At 37.7% G+C, this 17,244-nt stretch overlaps 1 pseudogene; it reads left to right on the forward strand.

Moving 5' to 3' along the window:
* The first annotated feature begins 6,506 nt into the window (after nucleotides 1-6,506).
* On the forward strand, nucleotides 6,507-7,381 carry LOC114495060 (annotated as a pseudogene).
* The last annotated feature ends 9,863 nt before the right edge of the window (nucleotides 7,382-17,244 follow it).

The raw sequence follows: 17,244 nt of genomic DNA on the forward strand, positions 1-17,244 counted from the left end.
AGAAAACACAAACTGAAATTCTTTCTGCTTTGTTAGATAAAGTGTAATTAATTATTTTCACTTATGAATTATATATGTTCATTTTAGAATGTTTTAAAATCATAGCAAATACCAATTTAAAAAAATCAACCGAAGTCCTTCACTCCCCAGATAGTTATCTTGGTGTATTGGCTTGCAAGGTTTTTAAAAAAAGCTTTCCCCATATAGACAATCATATTAATTTCTAACAACTTAATAGAACAATGGTCTAGTGAGAAGCCACTGGTGGGGAAGCCTGCAGGTACACGCTGGGCTGATTATCTAGGCCCTGACTCATAATGCACTTGATTTCCAGAGAGCAATGCAGGCTTCTCATGCCTGTCACTGCCTTCCAAAAAGCTCTGGACCATTTTATCTGTCTAAGTATCCACCTTTAAGATGTAAAGTAGGTAGAGAAACAAATCACTCAAAAAAAATAGACAAGAAGATGTGAGTTTTGATTGCTAAAACACACAAAGACACAGACTGCTGGCAGAGAGAGGCTACATTAGAGGTGCGCTTTGCTGCATGGAGAGTGGCTCTTTCCTGGGAGCTAATGGAGTGCTGGGCAGAGGCCACCAGACATCAGCTGTCTGTCAGGTGGGGGAAGGGCACGAAGCAATATAGATTCCTCAGCTAGGGGTCACTGCACGCCCTTCATATGCTGCTGACGGAGAACATTCAGCCATTGAAAACAGCTATGCTGAAAAATATGGCTTTTGATAATAGTTCTTTGGCTTCTCTCTTTTGTTTAATGCTACTAGTATGCCTTTTACTGTTTTGATTTGTGAGAATCTTATTGTTGTTCACACTACAAGTCAAAAGCTTTTATCCCAGTTTGTGTTAATTTCTCTTCCTTGGTTAAAATAACTGGCTAGATTTTTTAAAAAAATAAATCAGGGTGACGTTTCAAGTTATTTTTTTTATGTTACACATTTAAAATGATTATAAGTGTTTTGTGCCTTTCTCAAGCTAACATTTTAAAAAATCACAAGTAGTCAGGGGTGGGAGTAAAATGATTATTCTGAAAAACTACCATTTTTTAAAAAAATCAGCACTGATTTTGATTTGAGTATTTGCTGGATAAACCATCCCTTCTTGCACTGGTTATGATAGCATTCCACTAATTCTTATCCTTCAAGTGTTTCACGTCTTATACTTTGTATAAGGGTGGGAAGAAAGCCAAGACTGAGAAAGACAAATGATTTTGACTTGGTTACCACAGAGTTGGGAAGCTTCCTTAGGAAAATCCCCTGTGGAGGACTGTGCAGGGGGCCCACAGAAAATACATTTATTTCTTTGGTCAGCAAATTATGCCCTAAATTAGATGAAGCTGGCAGACCTTGAGTATAATCCAGCTAATGCAACTGGATTACAATGCAGCACTTTGAATATAGACATCAATGTGAGGCTTAAAATGTAATAGTGGCTTCCATCAATATAGTGTAAAAGGATTGAAGAATCACTTTTGTCTCAGTGGCCCAGCTCCTGAATGCTTGGGCACTTCCTCTGCATGAATTTGGCCCTATACATGGAGAAAACCCAATGACCATCTGTCCAGTGCAGCCTGAGACAACAGGACAAACAAGTGCCTGTACTGCACTTAACCAAGATCTGTTCGTAGAGGTGCTGTTCTTCCACAGGCCTGATGAGGCAGCAGTTTCCAGGGGGCCCCACAGGCTACTGGAATGATGTTCACGCCTCTTTCCCACCAGAAGTGGGCTGAGAGTCCCTCCTCAGAGTTGCCAGATAAAATGCAGGACATCTAAATATTTCATGGGATATATTTATGTAATACTAAAGTAAATAAAGACATTTAAAAGCATTTAAAAGCATTTAAAGCATAAAGACATTTATGCTAAAATAAATAAATAAATATATATTTAATCTTAAATTCAAAGTTAACTGAGTGTCCTGTATTTTTCTTACTAAATCTAATGATTTTATTCCTTTAGTAAAGAGAAGTGACTTCCCTCTTTGGGTAGAAATTCTCCATTTTCTTGTTTACTGAATGTAAGGAAGACATGAGGGACATTAATTTTGCTCGTGAGTCTCTGTTCTCCACTTGAAGACTCACTCATTTAGAGGGGGAAAAAAACCTAGAAAACCACAGTTTAGTCAGACTAGTCCAGAAGTCTAAGCACACAAAATAATTGTTTTAGTCTGAAGTTCAAGAGTTATATATCCCCAGCATCTACTACCATCCATGAAACTATTACTAAATATATCAGCCTAACAGTTCATGCAAATGGAAATCAGGAAGGCTCCATCTTCACTTTGATTTTACTCTTTTGGCAAATAACTTCCCCATGCTTCCACTTTATCTCCATTTCATGCTTCCATTAATGGGTGAAAGGCTACAATATTAGATAGTAGTCTCAGATAGAGCTGGTTTTATTTAAAAAATCTGACCATGGTTGAACATGTCAAAGATAGGCTGTTTTGAAGTAAATATGTAATATTATTTATATTGTAAGTGTTCTTTCAAAAATTGTTATCTTTTTAGGATTAGGTACATTCACAAATGAAAAAGTTGGTTGTTTACATTATCTCAATTGAATAATGCAAGAAACCTTTTTATGTTAAATTATTTTTCTCTCTAGATGCTACAATACTTAAAAGATCAACATGCAATATTGTCTTTAACTGTTCTCTTTTTAAGTCTCCAAAAAGGAATTATTAAAGATTTACTTTAAAAAAGATGGCCTCACAGGGACACTGGACCTCAGACAGCATAAACATTATGAAACTGAATTCAAGCCACTAAATGGTGCAGAAAATGGGTCAGGGAGTAGAGCTAAGAAGCAAGGATTGTACCCAAGAAAAATGCCATTTGCCCCATACAGCTGCCTAGGTCTGGTCCTGACTCATGCTCTTACTCTACTCCAGTGTGTGTCTTGTTTTTAGTTGAAAAATTACTTGGTTTATTCAATGAATCACCTTCCCTCCTTCTCTCTGAGTGGGATCCATTCATCCCTGGCACCACTCTGGCTACTGCAGGCTGCCAGAGGCCCCATTCAGATAGCACAGTAAGGTGCCAAAGGGCTTTCCCTGTTTACCACTAACTGACTGTGGGACCTTAGGCAAATCATTTAACTTCTCTGGACGTGAATTTTATCATTCTAAAATGCCAGAGTGGCATTGAATGATCTGTCAATCTTACCAAGAAAGAGAAAAACTTACAGCACTGAGGCCTTATAATTTGTTCAGCAGAGAACATTGTCTAATGTCTCACACAACACTGCTCTACCCCTTACTAGTCACATGTTCTTGGGCAATTTATTTCATTTCTCTGTGCCTGTAGAAATAGGGGAAAATAACACTTACTAAATTATGATGTTATGATAATAAAACAAGGTAACACATGTAAGCACTTAGAACAGTCTTGATACAAAATAAATGCTTAATAAATTTTAGCTATTATCATAATTAATAACACCATTAGAACCCTCAAGAATAATTTTTATTTTAAAGAAAACATTAAGCTATATCAACATTCTTGAAATATTACAAGCTCTAGAGTATGTTATTGTTATAAGTGTTCATGAAGCATAGTTATTGTTGCTTCCTACTAATAATGTTCAACATAAACTTTTAAAAAGTAAAAATGGATATTATCACCACCAATTGCTCAGAATTTAAAGTGAATAAAGACATTTTTTCACATGTATTATAGTCAACAAGCCAGAAAAAGTCATCTTAATTCCCCTCCCAAGTGATCATCATCTTTTAATACCTAGCTCAAAAAGCGGTCCTTAAGACAGTGAACAAAATATTTTAAAAATCAAATATCTCTGTAGAAATGATTTTCAAATTAAATTTTGAAGTGCCAAGTCAAAAATTTTATCTCTCTAAACTCACTTTTGATAAAAACATGTATTTTTTAATGGAGTAGATTATAGAGATTTGTGGCGTGAACAAGGATTTCAACCAACTGCCTTCTTTCCTTAAATTTCTTTATGAAACAGTTTTTCTCTGCTGAGGAACACTTTTTTCTTTCCTATTACCACTCATCTCTAGCACCACATTTTTGAATGGAGCAGTTACTCAAACAATTTCTATTAGTGTGAGTTTCCCCAGAAGCATGTTAAAACATTTAAGAATTGTGATACCGAGCCTGTCTTGTGTTGTAATGCATTTTTCATTTGTCTTATAACTATCTACCTTGATAGTTGCACATGCATTATTTTATTATATCATCTTTTCTCTTTCCTTTTTGGAATTTGGAAAATGTTAGCTCTGGAAGTGGTTAATGTGATGAAAAACACATTATTTAAAAAAATCCACCTCAATCCAAAGTGATGGCATTGAGTGGAATCCTGTGTATCATGGAACACCTAATGCACACAAGATGTGGAACGTGTTCCTTGATCAGAACTTTTAAATACTAAGTAGCAATAAATGGGATAAATAAATCAAATGCAAGGATAGCTGGGATAATAAACAGAGAAGATGCTTCATACTCACACCCCAGCAAAGCAATGTGAAAAAGTGATCCTGGCTGTCATGAGCTATTACTGAGTGAAGAACTTCTTTTCAGTCCTTCTAACTTAAAAAAAAATACAGAAAGAATGCTAGAGGAAAACAGCTTTCTTTTCTGACTCTGTTAGATTAGTTGTCAGTAAAACAAACTGCTGTGTATCATCTCTTTGGTAACAGAAAAAATATATATTGAGATCAAAGATAATCAAGGTACACCTGGTTATTATTTGTAAAGACTTAACAGTAAGTTTTTAATGATTAATTTATCTGCCACATAACGCCTTAATAGATCATGTGGAACATCAAGGGAGGAATGTGGTACTGCATTTCTAAAGCCTCTTTCTATGTCTCTGAATGATAATAGGCATGGAAGCCATCATTAGTCTTGTTAGACGATGGTTCCTTTAGGAATCTCCTATGTGTTACCTTTTAGAGGGAAGGTCAGCGAAGCCACCCCCTGGGACTCCCTTGCAGGATACAACTAACACAAGCATAAACTGTATGGAAATGGCTAAATTATCTTTACTGAGACCTTGGTCTTTCACATCAATCAAGTCCTTCTGAACTAGTAAAACAGATAAGCACCCTGCTGGCAAAAGTGTTACTATCCTTATGCTTGTCATGACTGGCACTACAAATTTAACAATAAACAGGCAGATATTTGTCTTACTTCCTTAAAAAACAAAATAAGTGTGCCGAAAGACATAGAGTTGTGAGGACAATTTGTTTTAATGGGGAGCAGAAGGAAGCAAAGAATTGCTAAGTGGATTCTGTGTCACTGTTTCTCTTAGTCCCTCCTCAGAAGACCCTGAGTCCAGGAATCCAATCGTAGCTGCTATTAGAGCACATGGGGGAGGTAATAGGCAAACCAAAACAAAGCAAACCAGGACCCATGGCTGCCATGTGGGAGGGGCAGGCAGATTTATCCACCCTCACGTCTCAGCTTCCTGAGAGTCGAGCCCGTGTCAATGCCTCATCCTGACACCTAACTCATGGGGGAATTATAAGTCATCAATACCAATGACTGTAAAACACTTTGTAAATAAAAATGGCTTAGAAGTTCCAATTAACAACCGAAAGTAACCCTCGGGGATGTACCAGAGAGAAATAACTACAGCCATAAATAAGCAATGGTTGGTTTAGGTTCACCTCCTATTTCAATGCTATTAAAAATGGGCTTCCTTCCTGTCTCCAATTTGACGACCCAGCTATGATTTCTTTTCTTATCTACAGTACGAAGTGTCCTGGCTTATGAGAGGAAGGGTTGAGGAAACACAGGACTGAGATCATTCCCTACTGTTTTAACATGAGTACTCAGTACATATGTACATATTCAATCTCCCTTCATGAAAAATAACTATAGTGATCTGAGATGGTATAATTGCAGTAGCCAACTCTGTGGCCACTACAGCTGTGCAGAAAAGAGGCCTCAGAAGCAAGAGGCCTCAAAAGTTGCTATAGGGCAGTTTTTAGTGTACTTTCATGTTTGCCCCTCCAGAACTTTTATGAGTACACACAGTGGATCACAAGTGTGGCCCAGAAAGTGCCCACTGAGCCGGTAGCATTTTCAGGCATGTGCTGGTCACTTCCACTATACCTGTGAAAGATATACTTATCTCACTTGTACCTATGAAGAAAAAGAGGGTTTGAGCTCTGTCTTCGTGTCTCCTTCACTTATCCTGGGAGATGTCAGGCGTTAGACTGTGAGTTGTACTATGGAGAGGCCTTTGGCCAATAGCCAGCAAGGAACTAAGGCCTTCTGTCCATCAACCTGTGAGAAACTGAATGCTGCTAACAGCCATGTAAGTGAACTTGGAGAATGATCTTTTCCTACTCAAGTCTTTAGATGACAGCAGCCCCACTGTGCCCTTGACTGCAGCCTTATGAGGGACCCTGAGCCGGCACTATCCAGCTAGACTGCACAGGAATCTTTCACATGCAGAAGCTCTGAGGCCACAAGTTATTGTTGCAAATTTAAGAAGATTGTCCATAGCGTGGTGTAGGAGATGAATTCTCCCTTTTCTACCTTGAATGAAGAACCTCACACTCACCACTAGTTAACCAGTTATGGGATCTAGTGGCAGATCTATTAGGCAGAAGAGCCATTGCCCAGATTCAGGGATGTCTGCCGAGCTTTATTTTATTTATGGACCATCCCAACATCCCAGTTATCCACTTGGCTCTGCTTGTTCTTCAATACTTGGCAGAATGCTGTGCTCACAGAGAAAAGACGAAAGGAGAACTGGATATGCTGTTAAGCTTGAAAGATGTTATACAGACAACTGCAACTCCAGGAGAAATGAAACTGCTGGTCTCTGAAATCTATGACAGTCTTCAATCTTCCAGTATGGCAAACAGTGATTGTTTCAATGAGATGAATTCATGTCCAAGGAAAGCTCAGTTTTTCTTTTTGGTGGGGGGAACTACAAACAAACATGCCAAAACAATGGTTTTGCATATAGATGGTCTTGGTGATACATCTCAGAGAAATTTATGTGAAGAGGCTCTGTTAAAAATTAAGGTATTTTTAGCTTTACTTTTCAAATGGCTGTTCAAGGATGTGAATCTATTAGGATTTGAAAGCAGAGCCTCTGCTTGTGATAGCATCAACCGAGGTTATAAAGGCTCAGCAAGTGGTGAAAAGTGAGAGTGGAGAAGAGATGCTGGTGCCATTTCGGGACACAGCTGTGGAAGGACAACAGCGTGTCCTGACTGCCTGACTGAGGATGAGAGCCCCACAAAAGAGCGGGAAAGTGAAGTGTCCTGGGTTGCCTCCCACCCAGGGGGTGGGGCCAGCTGGCTGAGCACAGCTGAAACTTTTTATCTAGGTGGTTTTAGTAGTGACTTCAATTTTCAGTGTAAGGACTATGTGAATGAATGAGGAGTCTGTTTTCCCCAGTGGTGAACTGTCTAGTGCAATTTGCAATAAGTTATCATGAAAAGTTTTTAGGTGATATGACTGGGTATGCTGCATTTTACACTTTATTGGATGTTTTGCCCCACTGAGTGGTAAAAAACAAAGAGGCTACAGGTGGAGTTACTCTGTTTATGAAGGTCTTATAGAGCAGTTGAGGTAACTGTGACATCATTTTTTGAAATATATTGTAAAATAATAAAAGGTAGCATAATTTTTTTAAAAAGAAACAGGTTTTGGGAGCAATTTGACATGACTAAATTAAATCAATAGCCATAGAATATTTATTATTTGCCAGGCATTATTTTGTGCATTATAAACACCAACTCATTATCACTCAGAATCACCTTGCATAACAGGTATTACTATCATCTGAATTTGTAAGATGAAGAAACCCAAACTCAGAGAGGTTGAATGACCTGCACAAGGTCACAGCAAACTGAGACTTGAACTTCCAAGTCCATGCTTTTAACCCCTTCCCAAAGTTAGAACCCAAGCTCTCTGTTCCAAAACTAGTGTCTAGGGCCTTTGCTTGATTATAAAAATTAAAAAATTAAATAAGACAGGGCAGCACATCCTCAGGTGCTCACATGTCTGAGCAATAACAGGCAAATACTATGGGGTGATAGGGATGGTAGGAATGCAAAAACAGTTGGGAAATGTATGTGAGGGAGTATTTAGTTCAGACTGGGGTCTATTGGTTTCAAAAAGATAATGAGTTTGGTTTCCATTTCCTTACAAAATCTAGTTATATGTGCCCCTGTTTTATTACAAGCATTCTTATAACCTTTGGCATCTGTGCACAGCAAGTCCATAAGAAGTCATTTCAAATCAGGCCTGCCCTTAGCTCCTGTGAAGGCTACACAGGATTGGAGTCCACAGCAGCAACACACAGGTTTCCAGAGTTGGACCAGCCACCAGGGCCACATTAGGGGATTCAATGGCCCCTTTGACATGGTATTAGCCATTAGGCATCTCTAGAGCAGCCTTAGCCACCTAGTGGGTTTGGACTGGTGCTCAGATCACTCCAGGGGTGCTGATAGGCAGAGACACTGGCTACCCTTTCCTAGAGAACTGCAAAGGGAGGGCAGTACTTTATGCACCTCACAGGGCAAGTGTCTCCTGCAACTTATGAGAGAGGCCCACATACCCCAGTGCCAGGAAAGGTGTGCGGGGAAGATGAGTTGGGGGAAGGGGGATGGGATGACTGCAGACCTGAGCAGCATTTGCAGCTTCTGCTCTGGCCTTGATTTTCCCCCCACAGAGGTAGAACCTGCCCTGCCAGGTACCTTCCAAGACATAGAGAAACCCCTAAACAGATGGCTGTTCACTGACTGCAGGTCTGTGCCTTTTAAAAGGCATGCCATGGGGATACAATGAAAGACAATGACGTTGTAGACAAATGACATGGAAACATATTCACTGCTCATCACTGAGTGAAAAAAGGAGGTAATGAAATAGCATGTGCAAAATCCAATGTAATAACTAGTTATATTCATATAAAAAGACAGACATATACACAAAGTTATTTACAGAGATTGCAGGTAACTTTCTTCCTTTTACTTATCTATAGTCTCTATAAGGACTATGTATTATTTATTTAAATTTTTAAAGAGCTATTGTAGGTTTTTCTCAGAAAGTGGGAGATTACAGAATAAGGTGATACTGGAAATAGCTGTCAGTCTTAGTGACTTTTTTAAAGTGCTGATTTGATTGAAATATTTCAGGCTGAGGAATAAGGAGAGAGGTATGTTCATGAGTTGGATTTGCTAGCTCTGTCCTACTGGCCAAAATCAAATGTGAGGTGGTGGTTGTCATTCAGCATATCCCCAGAATTCAGATTTTGTAACTTCTCTGCCATTTATCAAATCCAAATAAGAGCAACCCAAAGCAGATCTAAAGGTACATTAATAGATTTTAGGGAGAAAGAACTGGGTGGCCAAATTAATTTGGGAAATATTGAGAGAAACAATTCAAGAGGCTTCTTTATCACAGAACTTCTTAGGGCCTTCATTATGCTCATATGCATTGTAAATTTCCCCAAAATATGATAGAATATGTGAAGCATTTCCAAGCTGCATATTTATCCATGGATCCTTTTTTTTTGTCAAAACATCACATAGAACCAGTGACTAGTATAACACATGTAGGATACTGCTCTTCTAAATAGTATTCTACAAATACCTATAAACATATGCACTGTTTTTCTCAGGAGAATTTTAAAAGATGATTTGGTGAATGTAAACCTATTATTTTTACCAACACACTTTCTAATTTCAAGCACTGTGACATTGGTGAGAACATTAAATTAATTCTGCCAGGTATTCTCACCAGAGCACCAAAGACTTTCATACCAGTAAATAAATGTCTGAACTTCAACCAGAATCTGTGAAATCACTTCCAAGTAAATGGGACCAATGTATAAACAAAATAAATTGTACACCTGTCATTGTCATTCATTTTCGTAATTGCCCTTTATAAATGAACATGAAAAGCTTTATTCATGTTCACATGGTGTGAAAATTGTAAAAAAACTTCAAATTAATTACCTTTTTGAATACAAAACAATTGAATTTTATCACAGACAGAAAGGGGAATTTATTTTCACACTGTAAAACTTCTGGAAATACAGTCCTGAAATATGACCTGGGCAAAGTGGTGCAGGCCCTAGCAGGTCCTCAGGATGTAGAGGAAGCAGACTGTCTGGCCCTGCTGCAATCTGTCGCTACTTTGGGTCATGTTTTCCTCCCCAGCTGAGCCTTTGGAGGATCTCAAAGGCAGACTTGACCCAACAATATGATCCTTTTCTCAAATTTTCCCCCAGGATCTGTATAATCTGGTGACTTTTAGAACAAGAAGTTGAGCAATTAAGACAGCTAATCACTAGTTTCCCCTCACAATCTCAAGAGTAGACCTACCAGTTGAACACATCTCAGAATCCATTTGGGTAGGGGGTAGGAGGAACTACTGGGACTAAGTCTTATTTTTTTCTTGAATATATCATTTTATTTCACACTGAAATAAGCTGATTAGTATGTAGAAAAGCAACAGTCCCTTAATTTCCACAAATGTGTTTTGATTTTGTATTCTGGGCTCCAAGTTCTTTCCTGCATATATTTAACCACAGCCCATCCCACCTCGGGTACATTTACTGGGTCAGGGCTTGGTGGTGGTGTACTTCTTCCTGAAATCTTGCTTACATTTACATGTAAAAAGAAAGAGCCACTTTTGAGTAATTAGTCATCTGAAATTCTGCACCATGAGGAAAAAAATTGCTTTTAGATATTTATGGGGAGAAAAATCCATATGGGCAATGAATACAGTATTGATGTTTTGAGGAGAAGGGGTGGGGGGCATACGCAGTACATTGAATTTCACCCAACAATAGTAAAAGTCATATTACCACTTTCTTATAAATAACAGCTACTATTGCAAACAGCACAAAGCTGTTTATTTCACAACTTAAATTTCTTATATTATGCTATGATTTTAAAAAACCCTTTCTTTTTGACCTGATATTTTCATGCCATATTGAAGAAACTCATGATCAATATGTATTGATTTGATCACTAATTGCATTAATTTTGCTTTAGAAATTAGAAAGGCTCTAATGAAAATGTGAAGTCACTTCAAGATAGTGCATTACAGGCAAGCTAATTTAGCCGGACTCTGTGCATCAGATTATTTCATTATGAACCATCAATTACCACACAAACGAATGAGATAAATAGCTTTTTTCTATGAGCAGATTTACATTTTTGAATTCATCCATAAATTTCAAGAGCTTAAGTTAATTTACATCTTGCAACCATATTTAATATACAAATAGTTCAATCATGAATGCATTATCCGCATAAGCCCTTACTCCAGCCCTTCATATTATACTTTGCACAAGCTGGAAACACTTTTTTTAAAAAATGGTTGCTTGTTATGGCATTTAATTTCAAAGAAAAATACGAAATACATATTTTTGTCAAGATCTTTCATATCATCATATAGCATTGGGTACAATGAAACCAAGAGACTAAAGTGTGTAATGTTGTTCAAGATTTTTAAAATCATAAGAATATAAAGTAATTGAGTTGATTTTAAAATTGAGTACAGATGCTAAAATAACATCCCTAAAACAAGAGACCACAGAGCCTTTTAAATTCTGTGAGTGTATTTCTGTTCTTCTTAGAAACCTGCCTGTTAAACTGAATTAAATAAAAAGACTTCAGAAGAGTTCTCTATAATAAAATTCTATCTAGTTTTGTCTGTGGGAACTTGAGTAGGGTGGTATTGTGGTACATGGGGAAAACGTGACTGGAGGAAAAGTGAAGGAAAATTTAAGATGTCCAGAATTCTGGGGATCTTGAAAAAAATAAGAGCATCAAAATGAAATCAATAAAACATTTTGCAAACAAATATTTGAAAGTTTTTTCAGAATGTGTATCCACACTAAAGAAAATGAAAGAGCTAACACCAACAGACACTTCGTATGGCCCAGTGAAGTTCTGAAGTGGTAATGATAATGAAGATGCTATCTAAAATTTTTAAAACAAATATTTACTAATAAAATCATGGTCATACAGACTTAGCACCTAATTCCAACAGTTACTATTATTGTACATTTATGAACTTAGAAGCTTTAGGAAATAGTTTAAGTGTTGAATTAGTTCCTCATTCAATATCATGATCACTGGCATCATAAGATCCTATGAGGTTATCAAAACAAATCAGTAACTTGTGAACTTATACTCTAGGATAAAGTATATTTCACAAGCAAAGACATTATGAGAGAATGTCAGATGTGACAGGCTCACTAGAGATCAGCAAGCCCCTGGCACTCGATGCCTGGTCTTGGATTAGCACCTGGAGCCAGTGTGGGCTCTGTGGCCTCACTTCAGACTTACTAAATCCAAACCTGAATTCAATATGATCCCCAGGAGATTTCTGTACACCTTAAAGTTTGAGAACACTGTTCTAGGCTTTCATCATCCTTCTTCCAAACATGGCAACTTAGACAGAAAAAGTTTAAGAATGTTTCAAGGTAGCAAAAATGAACCCATTATGTCTCTAAGGCTGAAAGTGGTGGTGGTTAAAGTATGATGCTAAGTAGTAATGGATTAGGTCCATAAGGGTTAGGGTTAACTTTGTTGGTGGTTGGATGCTGGTTGAACTAGCAGCCAGCTTTGGGAATCACTTGCTATTGTTAGAAAGAGCATGTTCAAGAGCGTGTTGATGGATTAGCACCTGTGTAGCACCAATCCAGGTGCAATCATTCTGAATTTCCATTCCTCAGAATCGTTTAATCGATCCCAGTCCATGAACTACTGCCACATCCTACCCTCAACTTTGAGCTACTTTCTATAGAGAAGATTCAAAATAAAGGGGAATAGTTGTATCTTCTATTTACCTAGTTACAGAACAAAGTGTGCAAATCAAACGTGACATAGTTGTCAGTATTTTCCCACATAGAAATGAAAACAAGGGAGGTAATAAGTGGAGGAATTTTTAGTGTAGTTACTATCTACCTACAGCTGAGTATGTGTAAGGCAAGTAAACAGTGGCCCAGTATAGACACAGCTGAGGACACTTAATTAGTGACAATTACAACATTGTTCTAAGCTGCCTGCAACCTTGCTCTTTCCCTTTAGATAAACTCTTTTAAGTAAATACAATGTCAAGAAAATGGACAGGCCCTTTGACTTGCTGGAGAACCATGAAAGTGGTATATTCTTTTATCAAGTGAAACGTGACTTTTTCAACTGAACTTATTAAGGGAAGTTAGACCTAACATTTGCTAAAAAAAAATTGTACAGCCTACAACCCACATATATTATTTGTATTTGTTATTTAATGTTAAATGTGCAACAATTCATCTTGTCTTTTAAAAATTTATACAAATAATGATCACATACTAAATCTTATGGTTAGAGATTTTCAAAGAATATTTACCTACAAATATGTTTTGAGAAGTAGTTTTCCAACTCACTGATGTGAAATCACTTATAAAGCTATAGAGTTTGGGTGCTTAGCTAATTATCATTTTAAGTGAGGATGGTGTCCAGGAAATGTTTTACCAGAGCACCGTGAAATCGATGTACATCACCCTAACATCTGCTGAAATAAGGTCTGCTCACATAGATATGATCTCATATAGAGATTTTAATCATATAGAGATTTTAACAGGTTATATATGCATTTACATTTAGGACAGCATTTTAGTCTCACATGAGAAAAGGTGTGTTAAGAAAATAACAACAGGCAATGAAAGTTGTGGTCAGGAAAGAGTGTCAAAATAATTTGAAGACAGAACGGTCAGATTTCACAGGCTTTACCAAAAAATTTCAAACATTAGTTAAAGGACTAATTAACATAACTTTTAAATACAAAAGAATGACAAATATGTATTTTAAGTAAATTTGTCAGAGAAATATCATAAAACATCAAATAAAACATCAAAATCATAATTATATAGTATACCTTAAAAAACTAGTTTTAAAAACTGTACTTTTTTCATTCTGCCAACTCTGAAGATTTAAACCAATATAAAGGTTGCTCTCAAATGCAAACTTTGCAGTTTGCATTTACTGCTTCACAATAGCCAAAAATAAATGTTCAACAAAATTGCAACCAAAAGGGTGAAGATATTTGCAAATGATAAGTTCAACATCACTAATTATTTAGAAAATGGAAATCAAAGCCACATTGAGATGTCACCTCACACAGGTTAGAATGGCTATTGTGAAAAGGACAAGAAATGATGAGTATGTGAGGGTGTGGAGAAAAGGGACCCTGTGTGCATTCCTGGTGGGATGAGAAATGGGCACGACCACTGTGGAAAACAGTGTGGAGATTCCTCAAATATTAAGAATGGAAATACATATGAGCCAGCAATTCCTCTTCTGGGTATTTATCTGAAAAATATGAAAACACTAATTTAAATTATATATGTATCCCCATGTTCATTGTAGCATTATATACAATAGCCAATACATAGAAGCAGCCTAAGTGTCCATCGATGGATGAGTGGATAAAGAAGATGTGGTGTGTGTAAAATGATGAAATATTGCCATTTACAACAACCTGAATGGATGTTAAGGGTATTACCTTAGTAATATATCAGAGAGAGAGGACAAAAACCATATAGTTTTATTCCTATATAGAATATTAAACAAAAAAACAAATGAACTAACAAAACAAAACAAAAACAAATTCATAGAAACAGATAAGGGAATGGTGGTTGCCGGACAGGAAGAGGGGTGGGGGAGGGCTAAACAGGTAATGGGCACCAAATACACAAGGATGGGTAAAAGGAAGTTTATAGTTGTGAGTATGCGAAACACAGAGTTTCTTTGTGTATTATGTAGTAATTATTGTATTAGTTATTTGTATTACAACTGTAAACCTATTTTGCCCACCTGTGTATGGTAACAGATAGGAAATAGTCTTTTGATGGTGAGCACAAAATAGAGTACACAGGTATCAAATTCTAAGGTTATATACCAGAAATTTATATAATGTTATTAACCAATATTACCTTAATAAAAGTAAATGAAAAAATGTTGCAATTCCATGATTTCCCAATGACATTCCGATAATTCTGTGTTTTAAAGAAAAAGATGTGTGGTTGTGGTTCTGTATTGGGAATGGGATTGGGAGCGGGACTCGTTTGCTCTGATCCATTGAGCTCCTCTCACACAGTTCCTTTGAGACCAATGGCAAAACCAATGAAAAATTGTCTGGCCATTTGCAAAAGCACTTAGAAATCTGCACCTGGGTTTCTTCGCTATTTTTCACTAAGGTTGTCCAGAAGTGTGCATTCACTAAGGTTGTCCAGAAGTGTGAACTGAATGGGGAGACTAGGTAACCAACTTTCTGTGGACGTATGCTATCTTTCCCCAAGCCGTCCTTCTGTCACTGTGCCTCTGTCCCCCCATGTCCTTCTCAGCCACCCTTTGAGATTCCCTTCAAATAGGACGGCTGACTAGATCAGCCTCAGGTAGAATATGGTGCCGCTTGTTCTAAGCTGCCATGGTGCTTTTTACATACATCTAATTAAGCCTTCAGCATTCCAGAGTTTAATGATTTAATCATTAGATTTGAGGTATCTCAGCCATCTCTTTATCTGTGCACCTCACAGCAAGATGTTTTTATTAAATGAATGAAAATGTAAAAGGCATTTCAGATGTTGGCATCCCTGTAAATCCAAAGGTGATCATACTCTAATTTATAGGGGACTTATAAATGAGACCCCATTTTCCTGGTACTAGTGCTCCATGTGGCCAGGTCATTTTGTAAGACAATAATCAAAGATAATGTAAATGGTTTGAGGCACAGTCCTTAATTAGACAACTTTGAGCAAGTAATTTCTTTAAGCCTCATTTTTCTCATTTGTGGAAGAGGGGCAAATAACTGTGACTTACTTCATTAAGTTGTATAAAATAAATGTGAAAATATTTGTAAAGCTGAGCATAGCCCATGAAATATGAATTCTTAACAAATAAAGCTATTATTATTATTAAGTAAAGGTAATCCATAGTTTCTGGTATGCTTAGAAAAGCTCCAATACCTTTTCTGGGAAACTAGGTACTGTAAGGAATAAGACACTGTCTCAGCCCTCGGTGAGTTTAAAATCTAGTTATTTGACAGGAAAAGTATACAAATAACTGTCTTACAAGCAAGAAGGCAAAAGACACCATGGGACTGACTTGTAACACCCACTTCATCAGTCCTGCAGCCAGCGGTGCTCACAAGAAACAAGGACCAGGCCTTTTCTTCTCCTTAACCACCTGCACCAACATGTTACCTGTAGCGGGGAGTTACTCATGTGTTACCTGTAGCGGGGAGGATGGAGCCTGCTGCCCCTCCAGCCCTCTACCTCCTGCAAAGGTAAGTAGAGCCACAACATAGCACAAACACCCTGACCATGTTTTTCTCCTATTTGTTGGCTTTTCCTGGAAATGTGGTGGTGTGTAAAATGGATCTGCTTTCATTTTGGCTGTTAGTCATTGTATGTGAGGAAGCAGGAAATACTGGAACTATTAAAGCAATAAATATACAAGTTAATTACTTCCCAAACTATGTCCAAACTTCTTCTAGTTAACTTGGCCTAGGACTCCATCCAGGTCACAGCAGGCACACACGAGAACTCAGAAATAAATGCTTTGCTGGTGGTGACAACTCCCTTCAGGTCTCACAGAGGAATATGGCATTCAGACTCAAGAAAGCCTTTAGGGACTCACTGTTTATTTTTATGGAACTAGATTTCTAAAATTCAATCAGAGTACTCATTTAATGAGTTTAGAGAACAACTGAAATGACTTTTAGCTCTAACTTTACCACCCTAATATTATATAAAGGAAGAAAAAATTTCAGCCTTTTAAGGACTGAAGATAGGCCTCCTCCCACCAGTGATGACCTTGAAATTACAATCAATTCACAAGAAAGGAGTTCTCCAAATAAAGCCACATTAACTCCTCACTAACAGCACACTCTCACTATCCATGACAGTTTCTTACTTATGAGAAGCACTGAGAGCATTTCCCCCAAGACCTGATTCTGTCCCAAGTGACCTGAGGTCTTGCAGCTCAGAAAGGCCCTGAGTCTCTGGAACTCAGCCTCCTCATCTCCACACTGGGTGTGGGGCGGGGGGGTGGGGGGGACTAAGGGGAGGGTGACATGCATGACTCGGCAGCTCCACCACCTGCAGGGCAGAGAAACTTTCCCTCCTTGGTTTATCTGTTATGTGCCCAATGCTTGCTTGACTTTCTTCCTTCTCTGGCTTAAACCATGGTACACCCAGGTCTGGCAGGTGACTCTCTAATGCTCCTAGTAGACCAGTG

Source organism: Phyllostomus discolor, chromosome 4 (assembly GCF_004126475.2).
Source record: "Phyllostomus discolor isolate MPI-MPIP mPhyDis1 chromosome 4, mPhyDis1.pri.v3, whole genome shotgun sequence".
Taxonomy (NCBI): domain Eukaryota; kingdom Metazoa; phylum Chordata; class Mammalia; order Chiroptera; family Phyllostomidae; genus Phyllostomus; species Phyllostomus discolor.